The sequence below is a fragment of the Cryptomeria japonica genome, chromosome 7, assembly GCF_030272615.1.
Source record: "Cryptomeria japonica chromosome 7, Sugi_1.0, whole genome shotgun sequence".
Taxonomy (NCBI): Eukaryota; Viridiplantae; Streptophyta; class Pinopsida; order Cupressales; family Cupressaceae; genus Cryptomeria; species Cryptomeria japonica.
In genome coordinates, this window is record NC_081411.1 from 552016788 (window position 1) to 552037471 (window position 20684).

A 20684-nucleotide genomic window follows, 5' to 3' on the forward strand; every position below is an offset into this window, starting at 1 on the left:
GATAAGAGGAAAAGTGGACTCAACTTCCTGCAAAGATCTAGAAAGGTTGAAGAGAATATAGGAAGGTTGAGGAATGTGTGTACGTTAAGATATAAGATAGTGGATAGAAGAATAATTAAACATTAGATATTTAATTAATTGATTAAAAGAAAAGCTAAATGAATTAATTAATAAAAAAATTCAATTAAATTAATTAGTAGAAGAAAATGAAACGAATTAAATAAATGAATCTTTTCAAATTAATTATTTAAGAGAAGAATAATTATTAAATAAATATAAAATATTTATTTAATTTCTCATAGCCAATTTTATGTGTATACTATCATAAAGGTCAAAAAGTGTTAAAATATGAGGCAAGTTATACAGTATTCAGGGCAGCCTATGGATTTTCCTGAATCAAACCCCAATATCAGTACCAAAGATGACGGAGTAGCATGAGCACATGGTCATGACAGTCCATTGAGGACAATATAAAGAAGAGTAGTCATGATAGATTTGATAGGGGAAAGAATAATAAGCATCTTTGACCATCATAATCATGAGAGAGGGAAATCCTTGAAGAGGTCTCTAATATCCTCAAAATGCAACCTCAAAGGTCAATATGGTTAATGTTATGGATGGCAGTCTTTAGAACATTCTCAAGAAGATCACAGTCATAGTGTTCAAAGACAAAATGATATTTAAAATACAGTTACAGTGAAACATGGATTCAAGATCCAAATGTTTTGAGCAGCCCATGTTAGCATGACAATGGTCATTCATATTGACAATAAGAGAATTTCAAGAAAAGTGTTGGAAAACACAAAAATTAAAGTACAGTCCATCCAAGACTGAAAATACAGTTATATATACCAGTGACTACAAGCCATGAGTAGCATAAGAGTAGTCTTATCATTCCAAAATCCATGTGATCAGCCCAAAAAGACAGACTATAAGCCCAAGAAGTAGTCCAAAAGGAGGATCATAAGCATAGCTAGAGACCCAAGATGACAGTCCTCGTAACACAAATTAGTCTCAGAACAAATCAATCACAAAAAAGGTCTTTGCCATAATAGCAATCACAAGATCTATAACAGTGATCTTTGCAAATGGAAGAGAAGCATCTATTGACAATGAATAGAATACCCATTAGACAAGGCAAATTATTTAAAGGTGATAAGGATAGAGATTTTAGTTCAAGACAGTGATAAGAATGATGTGCAACCTACTTGACTGTTACAAGTCAATAAGGGAAATAGAGAGCAAAGACATTTAGATAGTCACAAAGAAAAAGGATAAAACTCAGAAAAAGACAGCCAATGCATATAGTTTAGCCATCTACAGAAGAGCCCTAAGACCTAAGTACAATGGTAGCCTTGGAATAGATCAAAGTGGTGCAAATTCATGAACAAAAGATGACTATAATCAAGAAAGTTACAATCAAATTATAATTAGCATAGTCATATACTTATTTATAGTTGACAATATTAAAGGGTTCTAAATACTTTATAGCCTAGTAAAAAGACTTGGTGCAAAGACAACATTGATAAATCTAAGTAATTACCAGTAGAAAGGGCATTAGTATGTGGTGGTCAAGAGGAATAAAGTAGACATAGATCTCCTTATAAGAAATGATGCTATAAGATTTAGCAGTCACAAAAGGATGATCACATAGCACAAGGGTTATAGATATAGACCTTTGTAGCAAATTTGCAGTCTAATAATGCAGTGCATGGATAGTCTCATGACTACTAGAAGTCATGGTTCTATGAAAGATAGTTTTGGATGTAATTAGTTCAAGGGTCAATATCAATAATGTGTGGAAGCCTTCAAAAGTGAAATAATATTCCTCTTGAAGGAGAAATCGAAGCAAAGGTTTGACAAACTTAGAGGAGTATCACCATAAGAAGAGAATACCTTGAGAGAGGTGTGAAGGAAGCATTGTTTTAGTTTTAGATATTTCAATCATATAAATGCACATGTCACAATAGTCCACTAGAAAGGGATTGTCTTGTGTTGATAGAGGCATCCTGTAAAAAGATTGTTAGGAATAGGACCTTGCAAGGAGGAGATCGTCATTAGGTAATAATGTTTAAACAATGTTAATAGAGATGATGAGCAACATAAGAACATTATAGAAGTAATCCATTGAAGGCTAGTCACAAGAATGCAGTCTTGAACATAGGAGACAACAACACACAAATGAATGCTAATTGTCAAAACTCAAAGGTTGGACTCAAGAACAAAAGACAAAGATGTACAAGCAGCATACCACTATCTTCTAGTCCCAGCTATCATACCATGATCAAGGCTTTGATCCCAAGCATATAGTAACCAAGAGTCAAAAAAGAACAAAGAGCAGCAAAGGGAGAAGTTTTGTTGTTATTTGATGACAAAAGGTATCAAAGTATATTGTAGCAATCACAAGGAAGCCATTGTAAAAAGGAATGTTGGAATCCAATATGAATATCTAAGCATTGTGATAATAACATTCAACACTCCAAATCAGAGGTCACTATCAAGCTAAGAATGAAAGAGCAAATAAGATCTTCAATCATAGTGAGCAACCATTCTCAGGCTTGTAACCTTTAGTAATACTAAGGAAGACTGAAAAAGAGTCATGCTACAGGCCTAGACATAGTGTGGGCAAATAGAAATCAAGTGCTCAAAAAGAGATGAATGAATGCAGTCTCAGATTGTTAGAGATACAGTGACTAATGAATCATAATTGACACTTTTAAAAGCATATAGCAGCACCAAGCCATGGTATAACTCAAAGTGGTGGCTTAAGGGTGACATGTATGATGATGGTTAGTGAAATTTTTAGTTCTAAGGAGCAATATTTGAACTTCAAATTCAAAATGGTTATCAAAGCAACCAATTTCAAATTTTAAAATCAAGTCAAGGGGTCGTCCAAAAGAAGAATGCTTAATTTGAGGAGGTTTTTCAAGATTTAACAATAGTCTTTCACCTAATTTGAGGGCCCCTAAGGGTTAGTCATCACCCAAGGGGAGTTTTGAGACAGTTAACAACTAGTTGAGTTCAGTTCCAATCCCTCTTTTGTGGAGTTATCAAGTCATCTCGCCCAGCAAATGAAAAAGGATCACTCACAGCTAGATAGAAGCCGATTTAGAGTACAAGGAGCAGTCAAAATCAAGTCTAAGGAAACCAACTGTTCAAAATTGAAAAAATATTGGAGCCTTTCTACTATAAATCATTCTTCTTCTTCTTCCTTCTCTATTTCTCAGTCTGGTCTTTTGTTGTAGCAGCAAGATTTGTATTGCAGTAACTCATTTTCTTATGAGTGTTTCAGTTATTTTGTAAGCATTTTTACAGATTTGTAATGAAAGAGACTCCTACATTTCAATAAAAATATTGTTCCTTCTCATATTTATTTGTTTTAAGTGTTGTATGTGAATAGTATGATAAGAATACTGTGATTTTGTATAAAAATCCTTTATTTTTGCTTCTTTCCTTTGATGTTTAGTTCAAGAACAACATGTTATAGTGCAGGTCATAGAATGTGTTCTAGTTTTGTTGAATGAATGTTATGAAAACAACCTTTGTTTTCTTTTAAACAAAAATCAAGCAATAGAACCTTTCATATGAAACATTGATGCAAAACGTGTTAATCTAAGTTGTGAGCTTTTAGTTTCAAAGTTGAAGTAGTTGTGAGTCCAATGAGAAAAGCAAGTCAATTTTCAATTGGTGTATGTCCTGTTAGTAACAATAACTTCAGTTTCAAGAGCATTTTCCTATCCCTTTTTCTTGTTAAAGTCATTAGTTTTAGGATATCTAAAGGGAGCCAACCCATAATTTGGACGTCTACTCTCACTATAGGATACCCACAACCTAAGAGTATTTCCATGTTGCAAGGGATTGCAGATCTTTCATCTTTGCGTCGGGTGAAAATCCCTATGACAACAGTTGTATCTTAGCCAAAGGCGATTATGATAGACTAGGAGATTATTTACAACCTTAAGACACCTTTCATCCAACAATTATAGCTCTTGCAATCTGGCCACTCTATACTCTTCATTAGAGAGAATGTTTTGCAGTGATACTCATAGTGAAGGTATCTCAATCTCAAAGGGGAGGACAAGTTTGAAACCGAAGATAAGGGAGTATGGGGTGGAACCTATGGGGATGTGAATGCTTGTGTGATAGGCCTAAAGAGTGGGATGGAGTTGCAAGTGTCAATCATGACCAACTTAATTGATTGTTTTCTTCAAGATTTTGATAAAAGTTTTATTTGAAGCCTCTGCTTGACCGTTACCTTTCGGGTAATATGGGGTGGAAAAGCAGTGTTGAATGCTGAATTTCTAACACAATTCCTTGACATCTTAGTTTTTTTTAAGTTTTGTCATTATCTATGATGGTAACCTTAGGAACTCCATAGCGGTAGATGAGGTAATTCAGGATAAACTTGGAAATTTGCTTGCTAGTGCTAAAAGTGAGTGGTATGGCTTCTACCCACTTGGTGAAGTATTATGTAGTGGTTATTATGAATTTATGACCATTGGATGAGGCAAGGTAGATCTTCCCTATGAGATCAAGCCCCCACTAAGATAAGGGTCAAGGTGTGATAAAGGACTACAAATCTTGAGAGGGTGCATGAATCTTGTCACCATGTTTCTAACAAGGGATGCATTTCCTCACATACTAATGTGCATCTTCTTCCATTGTAGGCCAATAGTATCTTGTGCACAAGGGATTCTTAGCCAAAGTGAGGTCCCTTGAGTGTGCTCCACAGATACCTTTGTGCACTTTGTGTAGTGCCCATTCAGCCTCCTCTTTGTTTAAACACCTTAGGAGGGATCCGTCAAAGTGCCTTCGAAAGAGCATATCACCAAGGATAGTGTATCGGGCGGATCAATGGATGAAGGTTTGTTGCTGGGTTCTAGTGAGGTGAGAGGGAATGTTGTTGTCTCTTAAGTAGGTGAAGGTTTGTTGGTACCAAAGGGAATTAGGAACAATGAGGACATACACCATTTCTAATTTGGGGACATCATATGCCAGTACTAGAAGTTGTTTGACCAAGAACTCAAACTTTTTCAATGATTGTTGACATCTACAAGAGGGAACCAATTGTAGCTATAGCATCATCAACTCTATTGTTTGTTCTAGGAACTTGTTCAAACTATATTGAGGTGAAATATTGTTTGAGATCTTCGACCATGCTTTGATAAGCAAGTAACTTGTGTCCTTTATTTGATACTCATCATTTACCTATTTAATGACAACTTGAGAATCACCAAACTTGCAATTTTATGATCTTCCATTGGATAGACAAGTAGAGTACAGTCATGAGTGCTTCATAATATGCAATGATGTTGGTACACGTGAAAGCTATCTTGTAGGACTTAGGGATGTAGTCTTCTTGAGGTGTTATTAACAAGATACCTACCCCCGATCCATTTTGTGTGCAGGAACCATCAAAGTATTACTGCCATATTGTAGATGAGGTGATAGTCATAATGGCGTCAGTAGGAAACTCTATGATGGGTGGGTGGTCACCTTGCAGGGGAGCATCAACCAGTTGATCAGCTATAACTTGTCCTTTGATTTCTTTTCGGTCCACATACTCAATGTCCAATTCACACAAGAGCATGACAGGTTTTTCTATACATCTTATGAGAGCAGCTTTAGACAACAAGTACTTAAGGGGATCAATATTTTCTATTAGTTTGGTCTTGTTGTTAAGCATGTAGTATCGCAGCTTCTGAGTGCTAAAAACAAACACAAGGCAATCTCTTTCTATAGGAGTGTAATTTAACTCATATCTGACAAGAGTGTGACTAGCATAGTATATTGCATGTTCTTTTCCTTGGTCATTTGTTTGTGCTAATAATTCCCCCAGTGCGACTGTAGTTATTGATATATACAAAAGGAAAGGTTTTCCTGGAGCTAGTGGCATGAGAACTAGAAGGGAAGCCAAATATTCTTTCAATTTATTGAAGGCCTTCTGACATAAATAGTCCCATTTAAATATGGTATCTTTGCGTTGGATATGTGTGAATGGCTGACACTTGTATGCCAGTTGTGCAATGAATTCATAAATTGATTGAAGTTTGCCTTGAAGACTATGGAGTTGTCTAAGTGTCTTTGGAGGACGCATTTCCATTATTGCTTTCACTTTTGCCGGATGCACCTCTATGCATCTACGAGAGACTATAAATCCTAGGAGTTTTCCTGATGTAATCCCAAAGATACATTTCTTAGGACTAAGGCACGACTTGTATTTCTCAAATCTCTTAAATATCTTTCTTAGGGCTAGAATGTCCTCATCTCTTATTTTTTATTTTCATCCACATAGGCTTCCATTATATTGTGCAAAAGGTCATGGAAGATGGTGGTCATTGCTCTCTAATATGTAGCTCTTTCATTTTTAAGATGAAAGGGCATTACTTGATAGCAAAATGTTCCCCAAGGTGTAGTGAATGCAGTCTTATGATGATCTTCTTCGACAATTATAATTTGATAGTATCCAGAGAATCCGTCCATCAAGGAAAGCATTTCATGTCCAAATTTCAGGTCCACTATCATGTTTGTGTTAGGTAGAGGAAATTCATCCTTCGAACATGCTTTATTAAGGTCTCTGAATTTCATACAAATTCTTATGCCCTCAGCGGGCTTGCCAAGAGGCACTATGTTTGAAACCCACTCAAGATAGTCGATAGGTTTGATAAATCCAACATCCTCTACAATTCCGCTTTTACCAAGAGGGAAATATGAGGATGCATCTTAAATAACTTCGTCTTGAGTGGTTTGGCATCTAGATAGACCGTAAGGTTGTGTACTACCAATTCAGGATCAAGGCCTGGCATGTCAACATATGACCAAATAAAATTGATTTGTCTCTTGTAGAAAGCTTATGAAGTTCTCTTTTTCTTGATTCATGAGAGACCTAGCAATGAGCACATTCTTTGGAGTGTCTTATGTAACCATATTGATGGTGTCTATTTCCTCAATGAGTAGAGGTGATTTTTCCTGATACAGGGGAACCATGGTAGGCAAGTCAAGTCCCTCATCTTCTAGTGCTTGATCTAAGTTTTCACTAGAAGATAAGCCCTTTATTTTTACTTTTTCTACGTCTGGAGGTTCCTCAAAGAGGTTTTCATTAGGGGACTTTTGATTTTTCTATTTATTTTCATTTTTGTGGCTGAGGGAGTTGACCTAACTAGCAAAGTAAGCCTCCCCATTAGGTTGAATTCCATTGACAGAAGTGTGGTCCTGAAGGTTTTGCATGGTAATTAATGCAAGGAGGTCACCATCATCAACACATATGTCAAGAATGGGTTGTCCTCATTGATCCCAATCAACAAGTTCAGGGTGGACTGGTTGAAGCTCAAATGAGGGGGAAAAGATGATAGGGGTGATAGTGTTTATGTAGGCATCATCAAATATGTCATCAAGGTACTTGAAAGGCACTTCACGGTATTCCTCTTCATCGGAGTCTTCGAATTCAGTAGGAGGGTTTGGGAGAGCACCAATGATAGTGATCTTAGGTATTGGTGAGTAACCCAAGCACCTATTATTCTTGTAAGAGATGGGTGAGATAGGTGCTTTAATTCCTTGTTCTTGTGGTCCTATAACATGTAATTTGTAACCAATATTGTCTACCATAGAGTGATGAGACCATAAATTATCTCATATTTAAGCCATTAAAATCATCTATTTCTTCTTAGTGTATTGTTGTAAAAGTGGATTTGAGTAATAATTGAAAGCTCTCTAGCTTATTTAAGGTAGAAATTAAAGTAGATATTTGGTTTATTTTAGATAAATAAATGTGATATAAATTGCTTCTAATATGTTTGCATGAGTGTGGAAGACATTACAATGCAGATGAATGAGATTAAATAACTCATGACAAGAAGAAGCTTCAAAAATACTTACAGCACACAGCTCCAGACATTAACTCTAGACAACTCTAAAAATTGTAGAAGGACTTGAATATATTAAGACAAGATAGAGAATACTATTGAAGACTCCCAACACACTCCATTTCTACAAAATCATGGGGCATCAATCATTCCTAAATCAATGGGAAAAGTATATGTTTCATACAAGCTACAGTTGCACAGTACACTACGTTATCTTTCTCCAATAAAGATAACTCAAGTTAACAAAGCACTCCAATGTGATTGCATGATTGTATAATATTCTTCATGATAATCAACAATTATTTTGTTAATTGAATTGATGATTAATTCCTTCATTCACGTTGAGAACTTGAAGACTTCCTAAAAATCAAGTGCCTAGAAATTGTGAAAAAATACAATCTCAGTAAAATAGTGAAATCTCCCTCATTTCTAAACGAATTTCAAAATTTCAAAATGATCTAGAAAGTATACTTTAAGGGATAAAACCCCTTTTGAGGGTTTGGTGAGATTCACAATAGGAAAGGAGCAGTTCATGACAAAAAATGACTAAGACAAATTGTTAGGATGAAGTATAGTAGTGTTATTTTTCCCAAAGTTTTGTAAACGATCCCACAAAAATAGGATCTTGGATCCATATTCTTAGTGTATCAGTTGGGTAGATATGGAATGTATATTCTATAAATATGTTTTAATCATTTAAGAAAGGGGGGTGATGTAGAGCTCTCCTTGTATCCTACCAAACACTCCAAGATGTATGACACTGACCCCTCAACACAACAATAGGATCCTACCAAGGCAAGGCTCTACAACATTAGTTCAACATCTCATAATCTCCAAGACTCATACTTACTCAAGTTGGGTAATTTTTTCCATCATGCACCATGAAGCCTCCAAGGGTTTTTGACCATTACCACACCTATTTTGGGTCATACATGACTCACATGGACCAAATCAAACACTGGTTTTAAGGATTCAACACTATATCCTATAGCACCTTCACAATTAGGCCTATTTGCTAGTAGCCCTTTGAAACGGGTAAAGGGACCTTAAGTCCAAACTTTCCCAAACACCCTAGCAAAAAAATCATAGATTCAAATACCCTTTTTGGTCTTACACAATTCCCCAAAAGGAAAGGTCAAGGTTTGACAAACAAAGGTTTGAAACCGGTGAAGGTCAACTATCCTAAAGGGCTAATTAGGCCTCCATTTGTGAAGCAACTATATCCAAATGACCAACCCATATGATAAAAACCCCATGAGAATGTGGGGAACCATAAAAAATCATGGATTCCAGGGTTACATGCCTGGAATCATCACCATTTTACTTCTAGGGTAGCTTTGTTGTTTAAGGACTAGGTAGCCACATAGAGATGTCTACCTAGGGTCTGTACAAACACACATCTCCCTTGCTCCTCCTGCAAAATTATTTTTAAATATTTAAATAAACCATCCATACTTGTATTTCACCCAATCCCATGAGTCTCAAATTGATAAATTGCAAGTTATCGCCATTGGGAAGCAAAACCCTAGGTAAACCCTGGTTTTTCGGGTACCTACAGCAAAATTGGAATAACTGGAGAAAAAAACACAATCTGAACCTCAAACCAAATCCAAATCAAAGGTGAATCACTATTCTAACAAATATACATCATTGGGAATTGATCCCAATCCGTACAATGTCGTACCTCATACTAAAACTCCAGAATTGCAAGAAAAACTCAGTATTTCATTAGTTTGCAGTCATCAAAACTTTCCTCTATATAGTATCTCCTTGGGAATTGGATCCTAAAGGTGTATATACCTCTCCACAACTTCTCTCAACTGAAAACAAGAGGTTATAGCCATTGGGGGAGTTCAAACAAACAAAAATTCAAAAATTACATAAAAGTTGCTAATGACAACTTTTGACAAAGTTGTCAAAATGTCATTCCTCGCCTCCTAATGCCTTGGGTTAAGACTAACCCCTCCTAAAACATCCTAGAAGAACTAAAACCACTAGGATAACTATGTCCTATACACACTTGATCCCCTTTTGTCCAAAAGTCCTAATTAGCTTATCAAGATGCCAAAATAGGAGTTTGGCTCACAAGATGGGGTCTTTTATTACAAACACACAATGCATGACTGAAACACATGTAAGACATCCTAAGACATGTTTTATACCTTATCCTTCCTCCTCTAAGCCTGATTGATCAACTTGAAGGTTTTCTCCTGCACCATACTCCCCGGAAGAAGAAATCTCAAGTCCACTTGAGATGAGAGCCTGCAGGTCTGCACCATGGTCTTTGATCTGTTGTTCTATCATCCAGACTACTTCAGAATAAGGTTGTCCCTTCCAAGCCACCAAATACTCCATATAAACTTTGTTCCTTGTTCTCTTTGCAACCTTGGTGTCTAAAACCTTATGCAACTTTGGTGGTTCATGTTTGGGAATGTCATCATCTGCCATAACCTGAATTGTTTCTTCTCTTGCATCAACACTACATTTGTACAGAGTTAAGTCACATACATTAAAGATAGGTGAAAAACCAAGATCAGGTGGGAGTTGAAGTTCATAAGCATTTTGGCCACATTTTTCAAGATTTGACAGGGCCCAATCTTTCTTTGCATAAGCTTTGTATATCTGCCTTTTAGAAGTCTTTCTTTCTTCAAGTGAACCCACACCAACTCTCCCACATCAAACTAGAAATTTCTCTTCTTCTTGTCAACATGAGCTTTATATCTTTTTGCAGATTGTTGAAGGTGAGATTTAACTTGGTCATGGATCTCCTTTATGGTAGTAGCAAAGGTTTCCCCATCAGCACTAATGACTTCCCCTTGAGGTAGTTCTCTTAACTCCATCACACCCCTTGGGTGGATGCCATATACAACCTTGAAGGGTGACTTACCAGTACTTCTATTCACTCTATCATTATAGGAGAATTATGTTTGAGACAATATACTATCCCATCTCTCTCCATGTTGTCTAGTCAAACACCTTAGCATATTTCCCAATGATTTGTTTACCACTTCAGTTTGGCCATCCATTTGGGGATGGTAGGTTGAGGAGAAGGCTAGATTTGTACCAAGCTTATTCCAAAAGGTCCTCTACAAGTGTCCAATAAATTTTGCATCCCTATCAGAGACTATGGTCAAAGGAAAACCATGTATCTAGACAATCTCCTTGAAGAACAAATCTGCAACATAGGAAGCATCACAAGTGGTTTTAAATGGCAAGAAATGTGCCATTTTACTAAACCTATCCACCACTACAAAAAAAACTATCATATCCTTTCCTTGTCCTAGGCAATCCTAAAACAAAATCCATACTTATTCTTTCCCATGGTCTTGAAGGAATGGGTAAAGGCTGATATAGGCCTGCATTTGTGGACTTCCCCTTTGCCTTTTGGCATATCACACATGTCTCCAAAAATATCCTGACATCTATTTGCAGTTTGGGCCAAAAGTAGTGCCTTTTCACTAAATCTAGTGTCTTGTCAAGGCCAAAGTGGTCTGCCATTGCTCCACAATGTTTCTCCTTGATTATATTTAGTCTCATAGAGCATTTGGGCATGCATAACTGTGCACCCTTAAACAACAATCCATTTTGAATCAAAAATTCAAAGTGATCAACATGAAACCGCTCATCAAATGAAGCACATACCTTATAGATCTCTCTGAAGTCTTCATCATCCTCATACATGGCTTTCAAGGAGTCTATTCCAACACTCTCCAATTGGATTTGATTTGTAGTCAGGACTCTTCTGCTCAAAGCATCTGCCACCTTATTCTTGACTCCTTTCTTATGCTTAAGAGTGAAAGTGAAGGCTTGTAAGGTCTCCACCCACTTCATATGCCTGCGATTCAACTTTTCTTAGCTATTTATAAAACTAAGGGCCTGATTGTCTGTGAAGACTATGAATCCTTTTGGTAGAAAGTAGTGTCTCCACTTTTTTAAGGATTATACTAGATCATACATCTCTAGGTCATATGATGAATACCTCCTCTTTGCCTCATTTAACTTCTCACTGAAGAAGGCAATAGGCCTTCCTTCCTGACTAAGCACTGCCCCAATAGCCATGTGACTAGCATCACACTCCACTTGGAATATCTTGTTGAAATCAGGTAGGACAAGGACTGGCTGCTCTGCAACTTTTCTCTTCAATGTTTCAAAGGAGTTATCTGCCTCTTCTGTCCAACTGAACCTTCACTTTTTCCCTCCCTTTATGGTATCAAGCATAGGAGCACAAATATGGCTAAAGCCTCTTATAAACTTCCTATAGAATGTGGCTAAGCCATGGAATCTTCTAACATCATTCATTGTTCTAGGTGTAGGCCAAGACAATATGGCACTCACCTTTTCTTGATCCATTTTCAACTCACCATATGAGATTATAAATCCCAAGTAAATGATCTCTTCCTGCATTAAGAAACACTTTTCCAAATTGATCATTAGTTTCTCTTCATACAATCTTCTTAGTACCAGGTCTACATGTTTTAGGTTCTCTTCTTTGATTTGACTAAAGATTAGAATGTCATCTAGGTAGACTATGACAAATTTTCCTATGAAATCCCTCAAGACTTAATTCATTAACCTCATAAAGTTACTTGGTGCATTAGATAAGCAAAAGGGAATGACTTTCCACTCATACAACCCCTCATTTATTTTAAATGCAGTCTTCCACTCATCTCTCAACCTAATCCTAATCTGATGATAGCCACACTTCAAGTCATTTTTTGTAAAATATCTAGCACCCCCCAAGAAATCTAACAAATCCTCAATCTTAGGCATTGGAAATCTATACCTAATAGTAATTTTGTTAATATCCCTTGAGTCGGTGCAAAGCCTCCAAGTGCCTTCCTTTCTGGGTGCCAAGTCTGCAGGGACTGCACATGGGCTCAAACTTTTGCCAATCAGTCCAGACTCCAAAAATTCTTCAATTTGTTTTGTCATCTCAACATTTTGATCAGGTGTGAGCTTGTATGTTTCTTTATTAGGCAAGGTGGATCTAGGTATAAGATGTATGCAATGGTTGATATCCCTCATGGGAGGTAGTGACCTTGGCATGCCATCAGAGATGACACCCTTGTATTTGTTTAGTAGCTGCTGCACTGTAGGGTAAACCAACCTCAATTTGTCTTCTTTATTGTTTTCAGACCTCTCCACCTTTGTCATTGTTGAACTAGAAATAAGGGCATAACAAACAATGCCTTCATCTTCTATGTTCTTCATGAATTTCTTTCCTCCTAACATCAACACCTTGGCCTCCTTTGGTTTGGTTTCCTCCTCACTCTCCATCAAAGGTAACAACTCAATCACTTTACCATCTTTGGTGATGTAATATGTGTTCCTAGCACCATCATGTTGTGCCTTCAAATCAAATTTTCATGGTCTCCCAAATAGGAGATGGCAACAATCCATCTTTGCAATGTCAAACAACAATCTATCCTTATAGGTTCTAGTCTGGAATTCTACCCAAGCCTTCTCTTCCACAATAGCTTGTTGACCTTGGGTGAGCCATGAGACCTTGTAGGGGCAAGGGTGAGGTAATCTCCTCAATTTTATCTTCTCCACCATTTCTAGAGACACAAAGTTTTCAGTTGAACCGTAATCTATTAGAACCTTGCATACCTTTCTACCTGCTTTGCAAGTGGTCTTGAATAGAGACTTTCTCTGTGGGGGCTCTTTGTCAGCCATCTTCAAGGTAGTTATTGCTCTTTTGATCATAAAAGTTTCACCTCTTTCAGGTTAGCCATAACTATCAGGGGTATTGATACTTTGGTATGTATTTGTACTTACCACACTTTGGCAATCAGCTTCTAGAACCAAATTACTTCTCCTTTCCCCCATGGAACTAGTAGGTTTGTTAGGACATCTGTTAGCCATGTGCCCTTCTTGATTGCAGTTATAACATCTTATTGGACCTCTACCTTGAGATCTTCCCCTGAATGGTGGTCTTCTTCCTCTAAAGTTACCTCTCTGATTGTATCCTCTATTGTTATTGGAACTACTCTCTCCTTTAGTGTCTTCTTGATTGGTTTCACCTTGGTTTCCAAAACCATTTCCCTTACCTCTAAAAAAACTTCTTCCACCCCTCTATTGTCTTCCTCTTCCTTTATTGTTCTGCTCTTCCCTCCGTTTGTTTTTCTCTTCCACCTTGATGGCAAGTTGATGGCATTTACTAAATGTATACGGGATAAGGAGGTTTAGTTCTTCTTGAATGTTCTACCTTAATCCATTTAGGTACCAGGAAAAATTTTCACTCTCTTCCTCCTTTGTCTTAGACTTCATACATAGCCTTTGGAACTCCTCAGTGTAAGAGTTCACATCCATCTCCTTCTGCTTGAGATTTTGTCTCCTCTTATAAAGTTGAATTTCATAATCTTTGGGTACATAGGCCTCCTTTACTAAGGCAACCATCTTCTTCCAAGAAACAATCTTGGGTTTTTTGTCCTTCTCTCTTTCCTCTTGGACAAAGTTCCACCAAGTTAGGGTGGCTCCCTTCAACTTGGACTTAGCAATCTTCACCTTCTAGTGTCTTGGAATGTCTTCACATTTAAAGAAACTAGACAGGGAGTCTATCCAATCTACCACTACATCTAGTTCCATCTTCCTAGTGAAAGTTGGAAAATCAATCTTTTGCTCCATGGTTCTCCTCTCCATGGATTTGAGGGCATTAAGGAAGTGCCTCTGGTTAGGAGGAATTGCCTCTTCCTCCGGCATAGGGATCTCATCTTCATCCCCTTCTTCACCACTACCAATGCCTCCATCTTCCTTCCCATCTACTCTTCCCCTCAACCTCTCTAACTCCTTCTGCATGGCCTTGTAAGCATTGGCCTTCTCTCTCACAATCTTTTCCAATTCTATGTTGGTGATTGGTCTCCTAGGGACTTCTTCTTCTCCCTCTACCATTTCTCAAATCTTTATCTCTTTACCAAAGTCGTTACTAGCTCTGATACCACTTGATGCAGAGCTCTCCTTGTATCCTACCAAACACTCCAAGATGTATGACACTGATCCCTCGACACAAAAATAGGATCCTACCAAGGCAAGGCTCTACAACATTAGTTCAACATCTCACAATCTCCAAGACTCATACTTACTCAAGTTGGGTAATTTTCTCCATCACACACCATGAAGCCTCCAAGGGTTGTTGACCATTACTACACCTATTTTGGGTCAAACATGACTCACATAGACCAGATAAAACACTAGTTTTAAGGATTCAATACCATATCCTATAGCACCTTCACAATTAGGCCTATTTGCTAGTAGCCCTTTGAAACGGGTAAAGGGACTTTAAGTCCAAACTTTCCAAAACACCCTGGCAAAAAAATCATAGATTACAATATCCTTTTTGGTCTTACACAATTCCCCAAAAGGAAAGGTCAAGGTTTGACAAACAAAGGTTTGAAACCGGTGAAGGTCAACTATCCTAAAGGGCTAATTAGGCCTCCATTTGTGAAGAAACTATATCCAAATGACAAACCCATACAAGAACAACCCCATGATCATGTGGGGAACCATAAACCATCATGGATTCCAAGGTTACATTCCTAGAATCATCTCCATTTTACTTCTAGGGTAGCTTTGTTGTTTAAGGACTAGGTAGCCACATAGAGATGTCTACCTAGGGTCACTACAAACACACATCTCCCTTGCTCCTCCTGCAAAATGCTTTTGAAATATTAAAATTACACCAGCCATACTTTCATTTCACCCAATCCCACGAGTATCCGATTGATAAATTGCAAGTTATGGCCATTGGGAAGCAAAACCTAGGTAAACCCTGGTTTTCTGGGTACCTATAGCAAAATTGGAATAACAGGAGCAAAACACACAATTTGAACCTCAAACAAAATCCAAATCAAATGTGACTCACTATTATAACAAAGTCACATCATTGGGAATTGATCCATGTGTGTGTGAAAAAGCGAACCTGTTTAATTGAAATGCATTCAAATTAGAAGTTCAAGTTGCATTGGAAAATAATAATAAATTAATTCCATGCATATATGATAAAAATAGATAATTCCATCCATATATTTGATTTATTCAAGAAAAAGGTCTTTTCAATGCAACTAAACTTCTTTTTCTGAAAAGCTTTAAGTTCCAATTTTAGAGAATAATTCAATAATTCAATTTAATTGCTTTTCTGATTTCAAGTTCCAAATTTAGAAAAAGAAATAATATCTCAAGTTTGATTTCTCTCTCAATTCAATTCTTTTTTTGTAATTAATTCATCTTTTGTAATAAATTAATTCTCTTTGCATGATTAAATGGCAAATTTATTAATTAACTAATTATATATGCAAGGATATTTAATAAATTAAAATGGGATAATTGATCAAAATGATATTCTTGGAAATGATTCAATTAATTAAATGAATATTTAATTAATATTGAGTAATTGATTTGCCATGTGATATTTGATGATTAAAGAATTAATAATGTGCTCAAGATTGATTTAATTGCCTTTGGTTAGGACCTTGGTGATGTTGTCAAGATTAGGGGCCCATGGTTTAGATGACCATTTTTAGGGTATTACAATCCCAATCCGTACAATGTTGTACCCCATACCAAAACTACAGAATTGCAGGAAAAACTCAGTATTTCATTAGTTTGCAGTCATCAAAACTTTCCTCCGTACAATCTCTCCTTGAGAATTGGATCCTCAAGGTGTATATACCTCTCCAGAACTTCTCTTAATTGAAAACAAGAGGTTAGAGCCGTTGGGGGAGTTCAAACAAAAAAAAATTCAAAAATTGCATAAAAGTTGCTAATGACAAATTTTGACAAAGTTGTCAAAATGTCATTCCTCGCCTCCTAATGCCTTGGGTTAAGACTAACCCCTCCTAAAACACCCTAGAAGCACTAAAACCACTAGGATAACTATTTCCTACACACACTTTATCCCCCTTTTTCCAAAAGTCCTAATTGGCTTATCAAGATGCCAAAATAGGAGTTTGGCTCACAAGATGGGTTCTTTTATTACAAACACACAATGCATGACTTAAACACATGTAAAACATCCTAAGACATATTTGATGCCTTATCATTCCTCCTCTAAGCCTGGTTGATCAACTTGAAGGGTTGCTCCTGCACCATGGGGGATTAGAAAGGCTTGTTTTAGCCCAAGGAAATAGGATAGACTAGTTTCATTTTCAGCAATGTGTTTTCCAAAATTTCTTAGAGTAAATTTGAATTCAAGCAAGTATAATTTTATTTCCAGAAAGTGTCAATTAGATTATCCTATTTCCTTTCATGTAAGTGTGAGATAGATTAAATATTTCCATTCATGCAAGAGTTCTTTAGATTAGCTTTATTTTCCTGCAAGTTAGAATAAATTGCCAAACCAGTTTTCTGAATTCTCTTTTGCATGCAGCCATGGACACCACCTTGAATTGATGAAATTAAATGATGAGGATTACAATGACCCCATCATAGCAGATGTCATAGGATACATTTCTTTAGGAATGTTTGTTGGTGCTTCCTCTTCTTCTCGGTACAACCAAGAAGTGACATCAGTTTCAAGGTTTTCTTCATCAAGTGGGCCCCACTGCTGGAAGGTGGCTTTCTTGCATTTTATAGTGGTTTTATTTTTTTATTGATTTCCTTTGGCTTCTCATATTACTTAGGTGATGGTGGGAGTTGACCTACATAAAGATGATTCTGAAGGGTGTACTCTCCATAGCCATTATCAATTATCTTGACCTTGACCTTGGGTTGGGATGAAGTGGATGTGACATTTGAGGGATCAAATGGAGGTGATGGATCAGGTGAATTAACCGGATCATGGTAGGGGTTCTTCCCTTCAAGAAGTTTGCAATATTAGAAGGGTTGTGGGTTAGCGGGGACTTTGAGGCATTGATGGTAGGTGGATAGGATAGCTTGAATGGAATGGATCCTTGGCTGACCAAGGAGGATATTGTATGGGAGATCAAGGTCCAAGACTTGACATGTTGTTTCCACCATTATAGGGCCCACTTGACGAGGTAGTGTTTTCTGCATCATCATAAGCCTTTATTATGATCTTACCAGATGGATCAACCAGGTCTTCTGAGATTCCTAGTTGTTTACTTAACTTGTATGTACAAAGATTTAAGCCAAATCCACCATCTAGAAGGACCCTCTTAATTTTGTATTTTTGGACAATAGATTCAATGTAGAGGGGTTTGTTTTGGGATGGATCATCATATGGTGTGTCTTTGGATGTGAACACAAGGAGATGATGCACAACAAGGTTTCCTATAAGAGCTTGGAATTGGGTTTGCATTGATATTATTTGAGACATAGGACTTTAGGAGGGCTACTCAAGGATCTCTTTATGGATGGGTGAAGTCTTGAGGAGTTAAAGAATAGAGATTTGTGTAGGTGTCTTGCCAAGATGATCAAAGATGTCATAACGGTGGGTGGATGAAATGGGGGGTTGCAAAGGAGGGGGAGGAGCTCCTTGGATAGTTACTCTTCCTCTATGGGTGGTAACATTGCAGTCATTTTGAGGGTAGGAGGTGGAAGGTGTAGCACCTTGAATGACTATTTTGGCCTGGGAGGATCAAGTGGATGATTGCGGAGGGGAGATTCGTTGAATGGTGACTTTGGGTCTATGAGAGGTAGGAGGGAGATCAGCTCCTTGGATTATGATGGTGTTGACATGAGTATCTATAGGTTCTATGCGGCCTACCAAAGAGTCAAAGCCAGAGATATAATTGATATAGTCATAGTGAACTGCATGAGATGATGAGGCTTAGTCCTTACCATGTTTGGGGAATGGATACTAGAACATTTTGAGTTTGTCATTAGAATTACCAGGTTTAATAGTTGAAACCTTGATGTCACCTTTTTTAATTAGGTCTTGGATGTAGTTCTTTAACTTCATGAAGTTACATGTATAATGAACATTGACACGATGGTAGTCACAATACCCATTTTCATTATACCATCAGGGTTTAGGTTGATTTGCATCAAAAGGGCGTGTTATCGGGAAGACAACAGCACCAACCTTGACTAGCTTCTAGAAGATGACCTCAATAGGTTGAGTAAGCAGATTGTACTCACATTGGGGTTGATTATTGGAGCAAGGAGGTCGACCTTGGGTAGAGACATTCCCAGAATTTCAGCTTGTCATTATACAAGGAGGAACCTTAATTAGACTTTTGATAATGTTTTAATGTTCCTTCCTCTAAAAGAACACACTCTAGGGCTAGACCTTTCTTGGTAATTTGATCAAAGGTCTCCAAGCATTAACAAGTCAGGGGTTTTGATAGTTTAGGTACCAGGTTATGCTGGAATAGCTTAGCTTGATTTGAATCTGGTATTGTCCCATGGAAACTTTTTGATGAGATGTTGCCACCGAAAGTTGGCGAAGGTTTCTTTAGGCCTTTGTTTTGTGTTACATAGGTCCATAATGGAAACATTATTCTCAATATTGTAAGCATAGTGGGATACAAACTTCTTTGCTAGGTCAAGGAAGGATTTCATGGAGCCATGGGGTAGGGCAGAGAACCAAGTGAGGGAATCCCCACTAAGACTCTTTGACAAGAGTATTTTGAGGTAGATGTCACTATTAGAGACCTCTTGACAAAGGATATTAAATTCATGAACACGGTCTGTAGAGTCACCCTTACCTTGTATTTTCAAACTTAGGCATCTCAATACTTGGGGGGTAAGGTGCAACTGAAATGGAAGGATCATAGGGACAAGGACATATTTTTTTTAAAGTGTAAGGTGTCTTTTTTGTCCCATCCTTGAGAATTTTTATAAGGTCTTTCATGTCCTGAATTTCTTTCATAAGGTCAGGTTGTTGATTGTGGTTATTAGGGACATTGTGACCCATATTAGACCTTAGGATTTTGTTGGACACAAGATGGATACCACCACCACCACCACCAATGTATTGGTAAGAAGAACCAAGAGGTTGTGAAGTGACTTGAGGTTGTGACTCACAAATAGTGTTGGCGAGAGGTAAGCTAGGTTTGATAAAGTTGAGGGAATTATGGAGAAGTGTGGTCGACCTAGGAGATTGAGATGTGGTTGGATTAGACATGCTTTAAGGTATGAAAATTGGAGGTAAAGAAGTTGCAGGTGTGGATGTTGCGGGTGGTGGGTGAAGAATAACATCAACAACAGGTTGATCTATGAGGTCACCTTCTGATGGTTTGTCAAGGATAGACAGATCAAGTCATAGGGGCAAGTGTGCCCCTTGAGTGATGTGATGAGCTATAAGCCCATTAGGAATATGTTTGAAAAATATCTCCATTATGTTCTAATTATAAGGGTTAGCAACAAAGGATTGGAAATGTGGAGAAAGCTCAGGTTGATCAACAAGTTGTTCTTCTTGTTGTAGATCTTGATTGGAGTGGTGACTAGTCTTAGTCATTTCATTGCCTTCGTCGACCATTTTCACTTTTTGCGAGCGAGTCAAGACCATACATGGGTAACCTTAAAGATGGAAAAGTGAAGATTTTCAGATAGATTGAATTAGATATTGATGAAAGGATTTTGATTTGGATAGGATTGGAATGGATTTGGACAAGATTGATTGGGATGATACCTTAGCCCTTAGGTTAGGACTTAGGTGAGGGGTTGATGATGTGGACCACAAGCAAGGTGACAACCAAGCTAAGTGAAATTTAGACCTTGGATTAGGCTTAAATGATTAAACCTTCTTCTACTTAGGATAAACTTGTGTTCCTAAGAAAAATAGGGTAAAAGGAGTAGGATTTTGATCAACCCAAAATGATTAAGCAAAGGTACTTAGGGGAGATTCTTTCCCAAACACAAAATCCAACTGATGATTAATTAAATATGAAGGTCTAAACCAAGCTTTCATATAGTATTAAC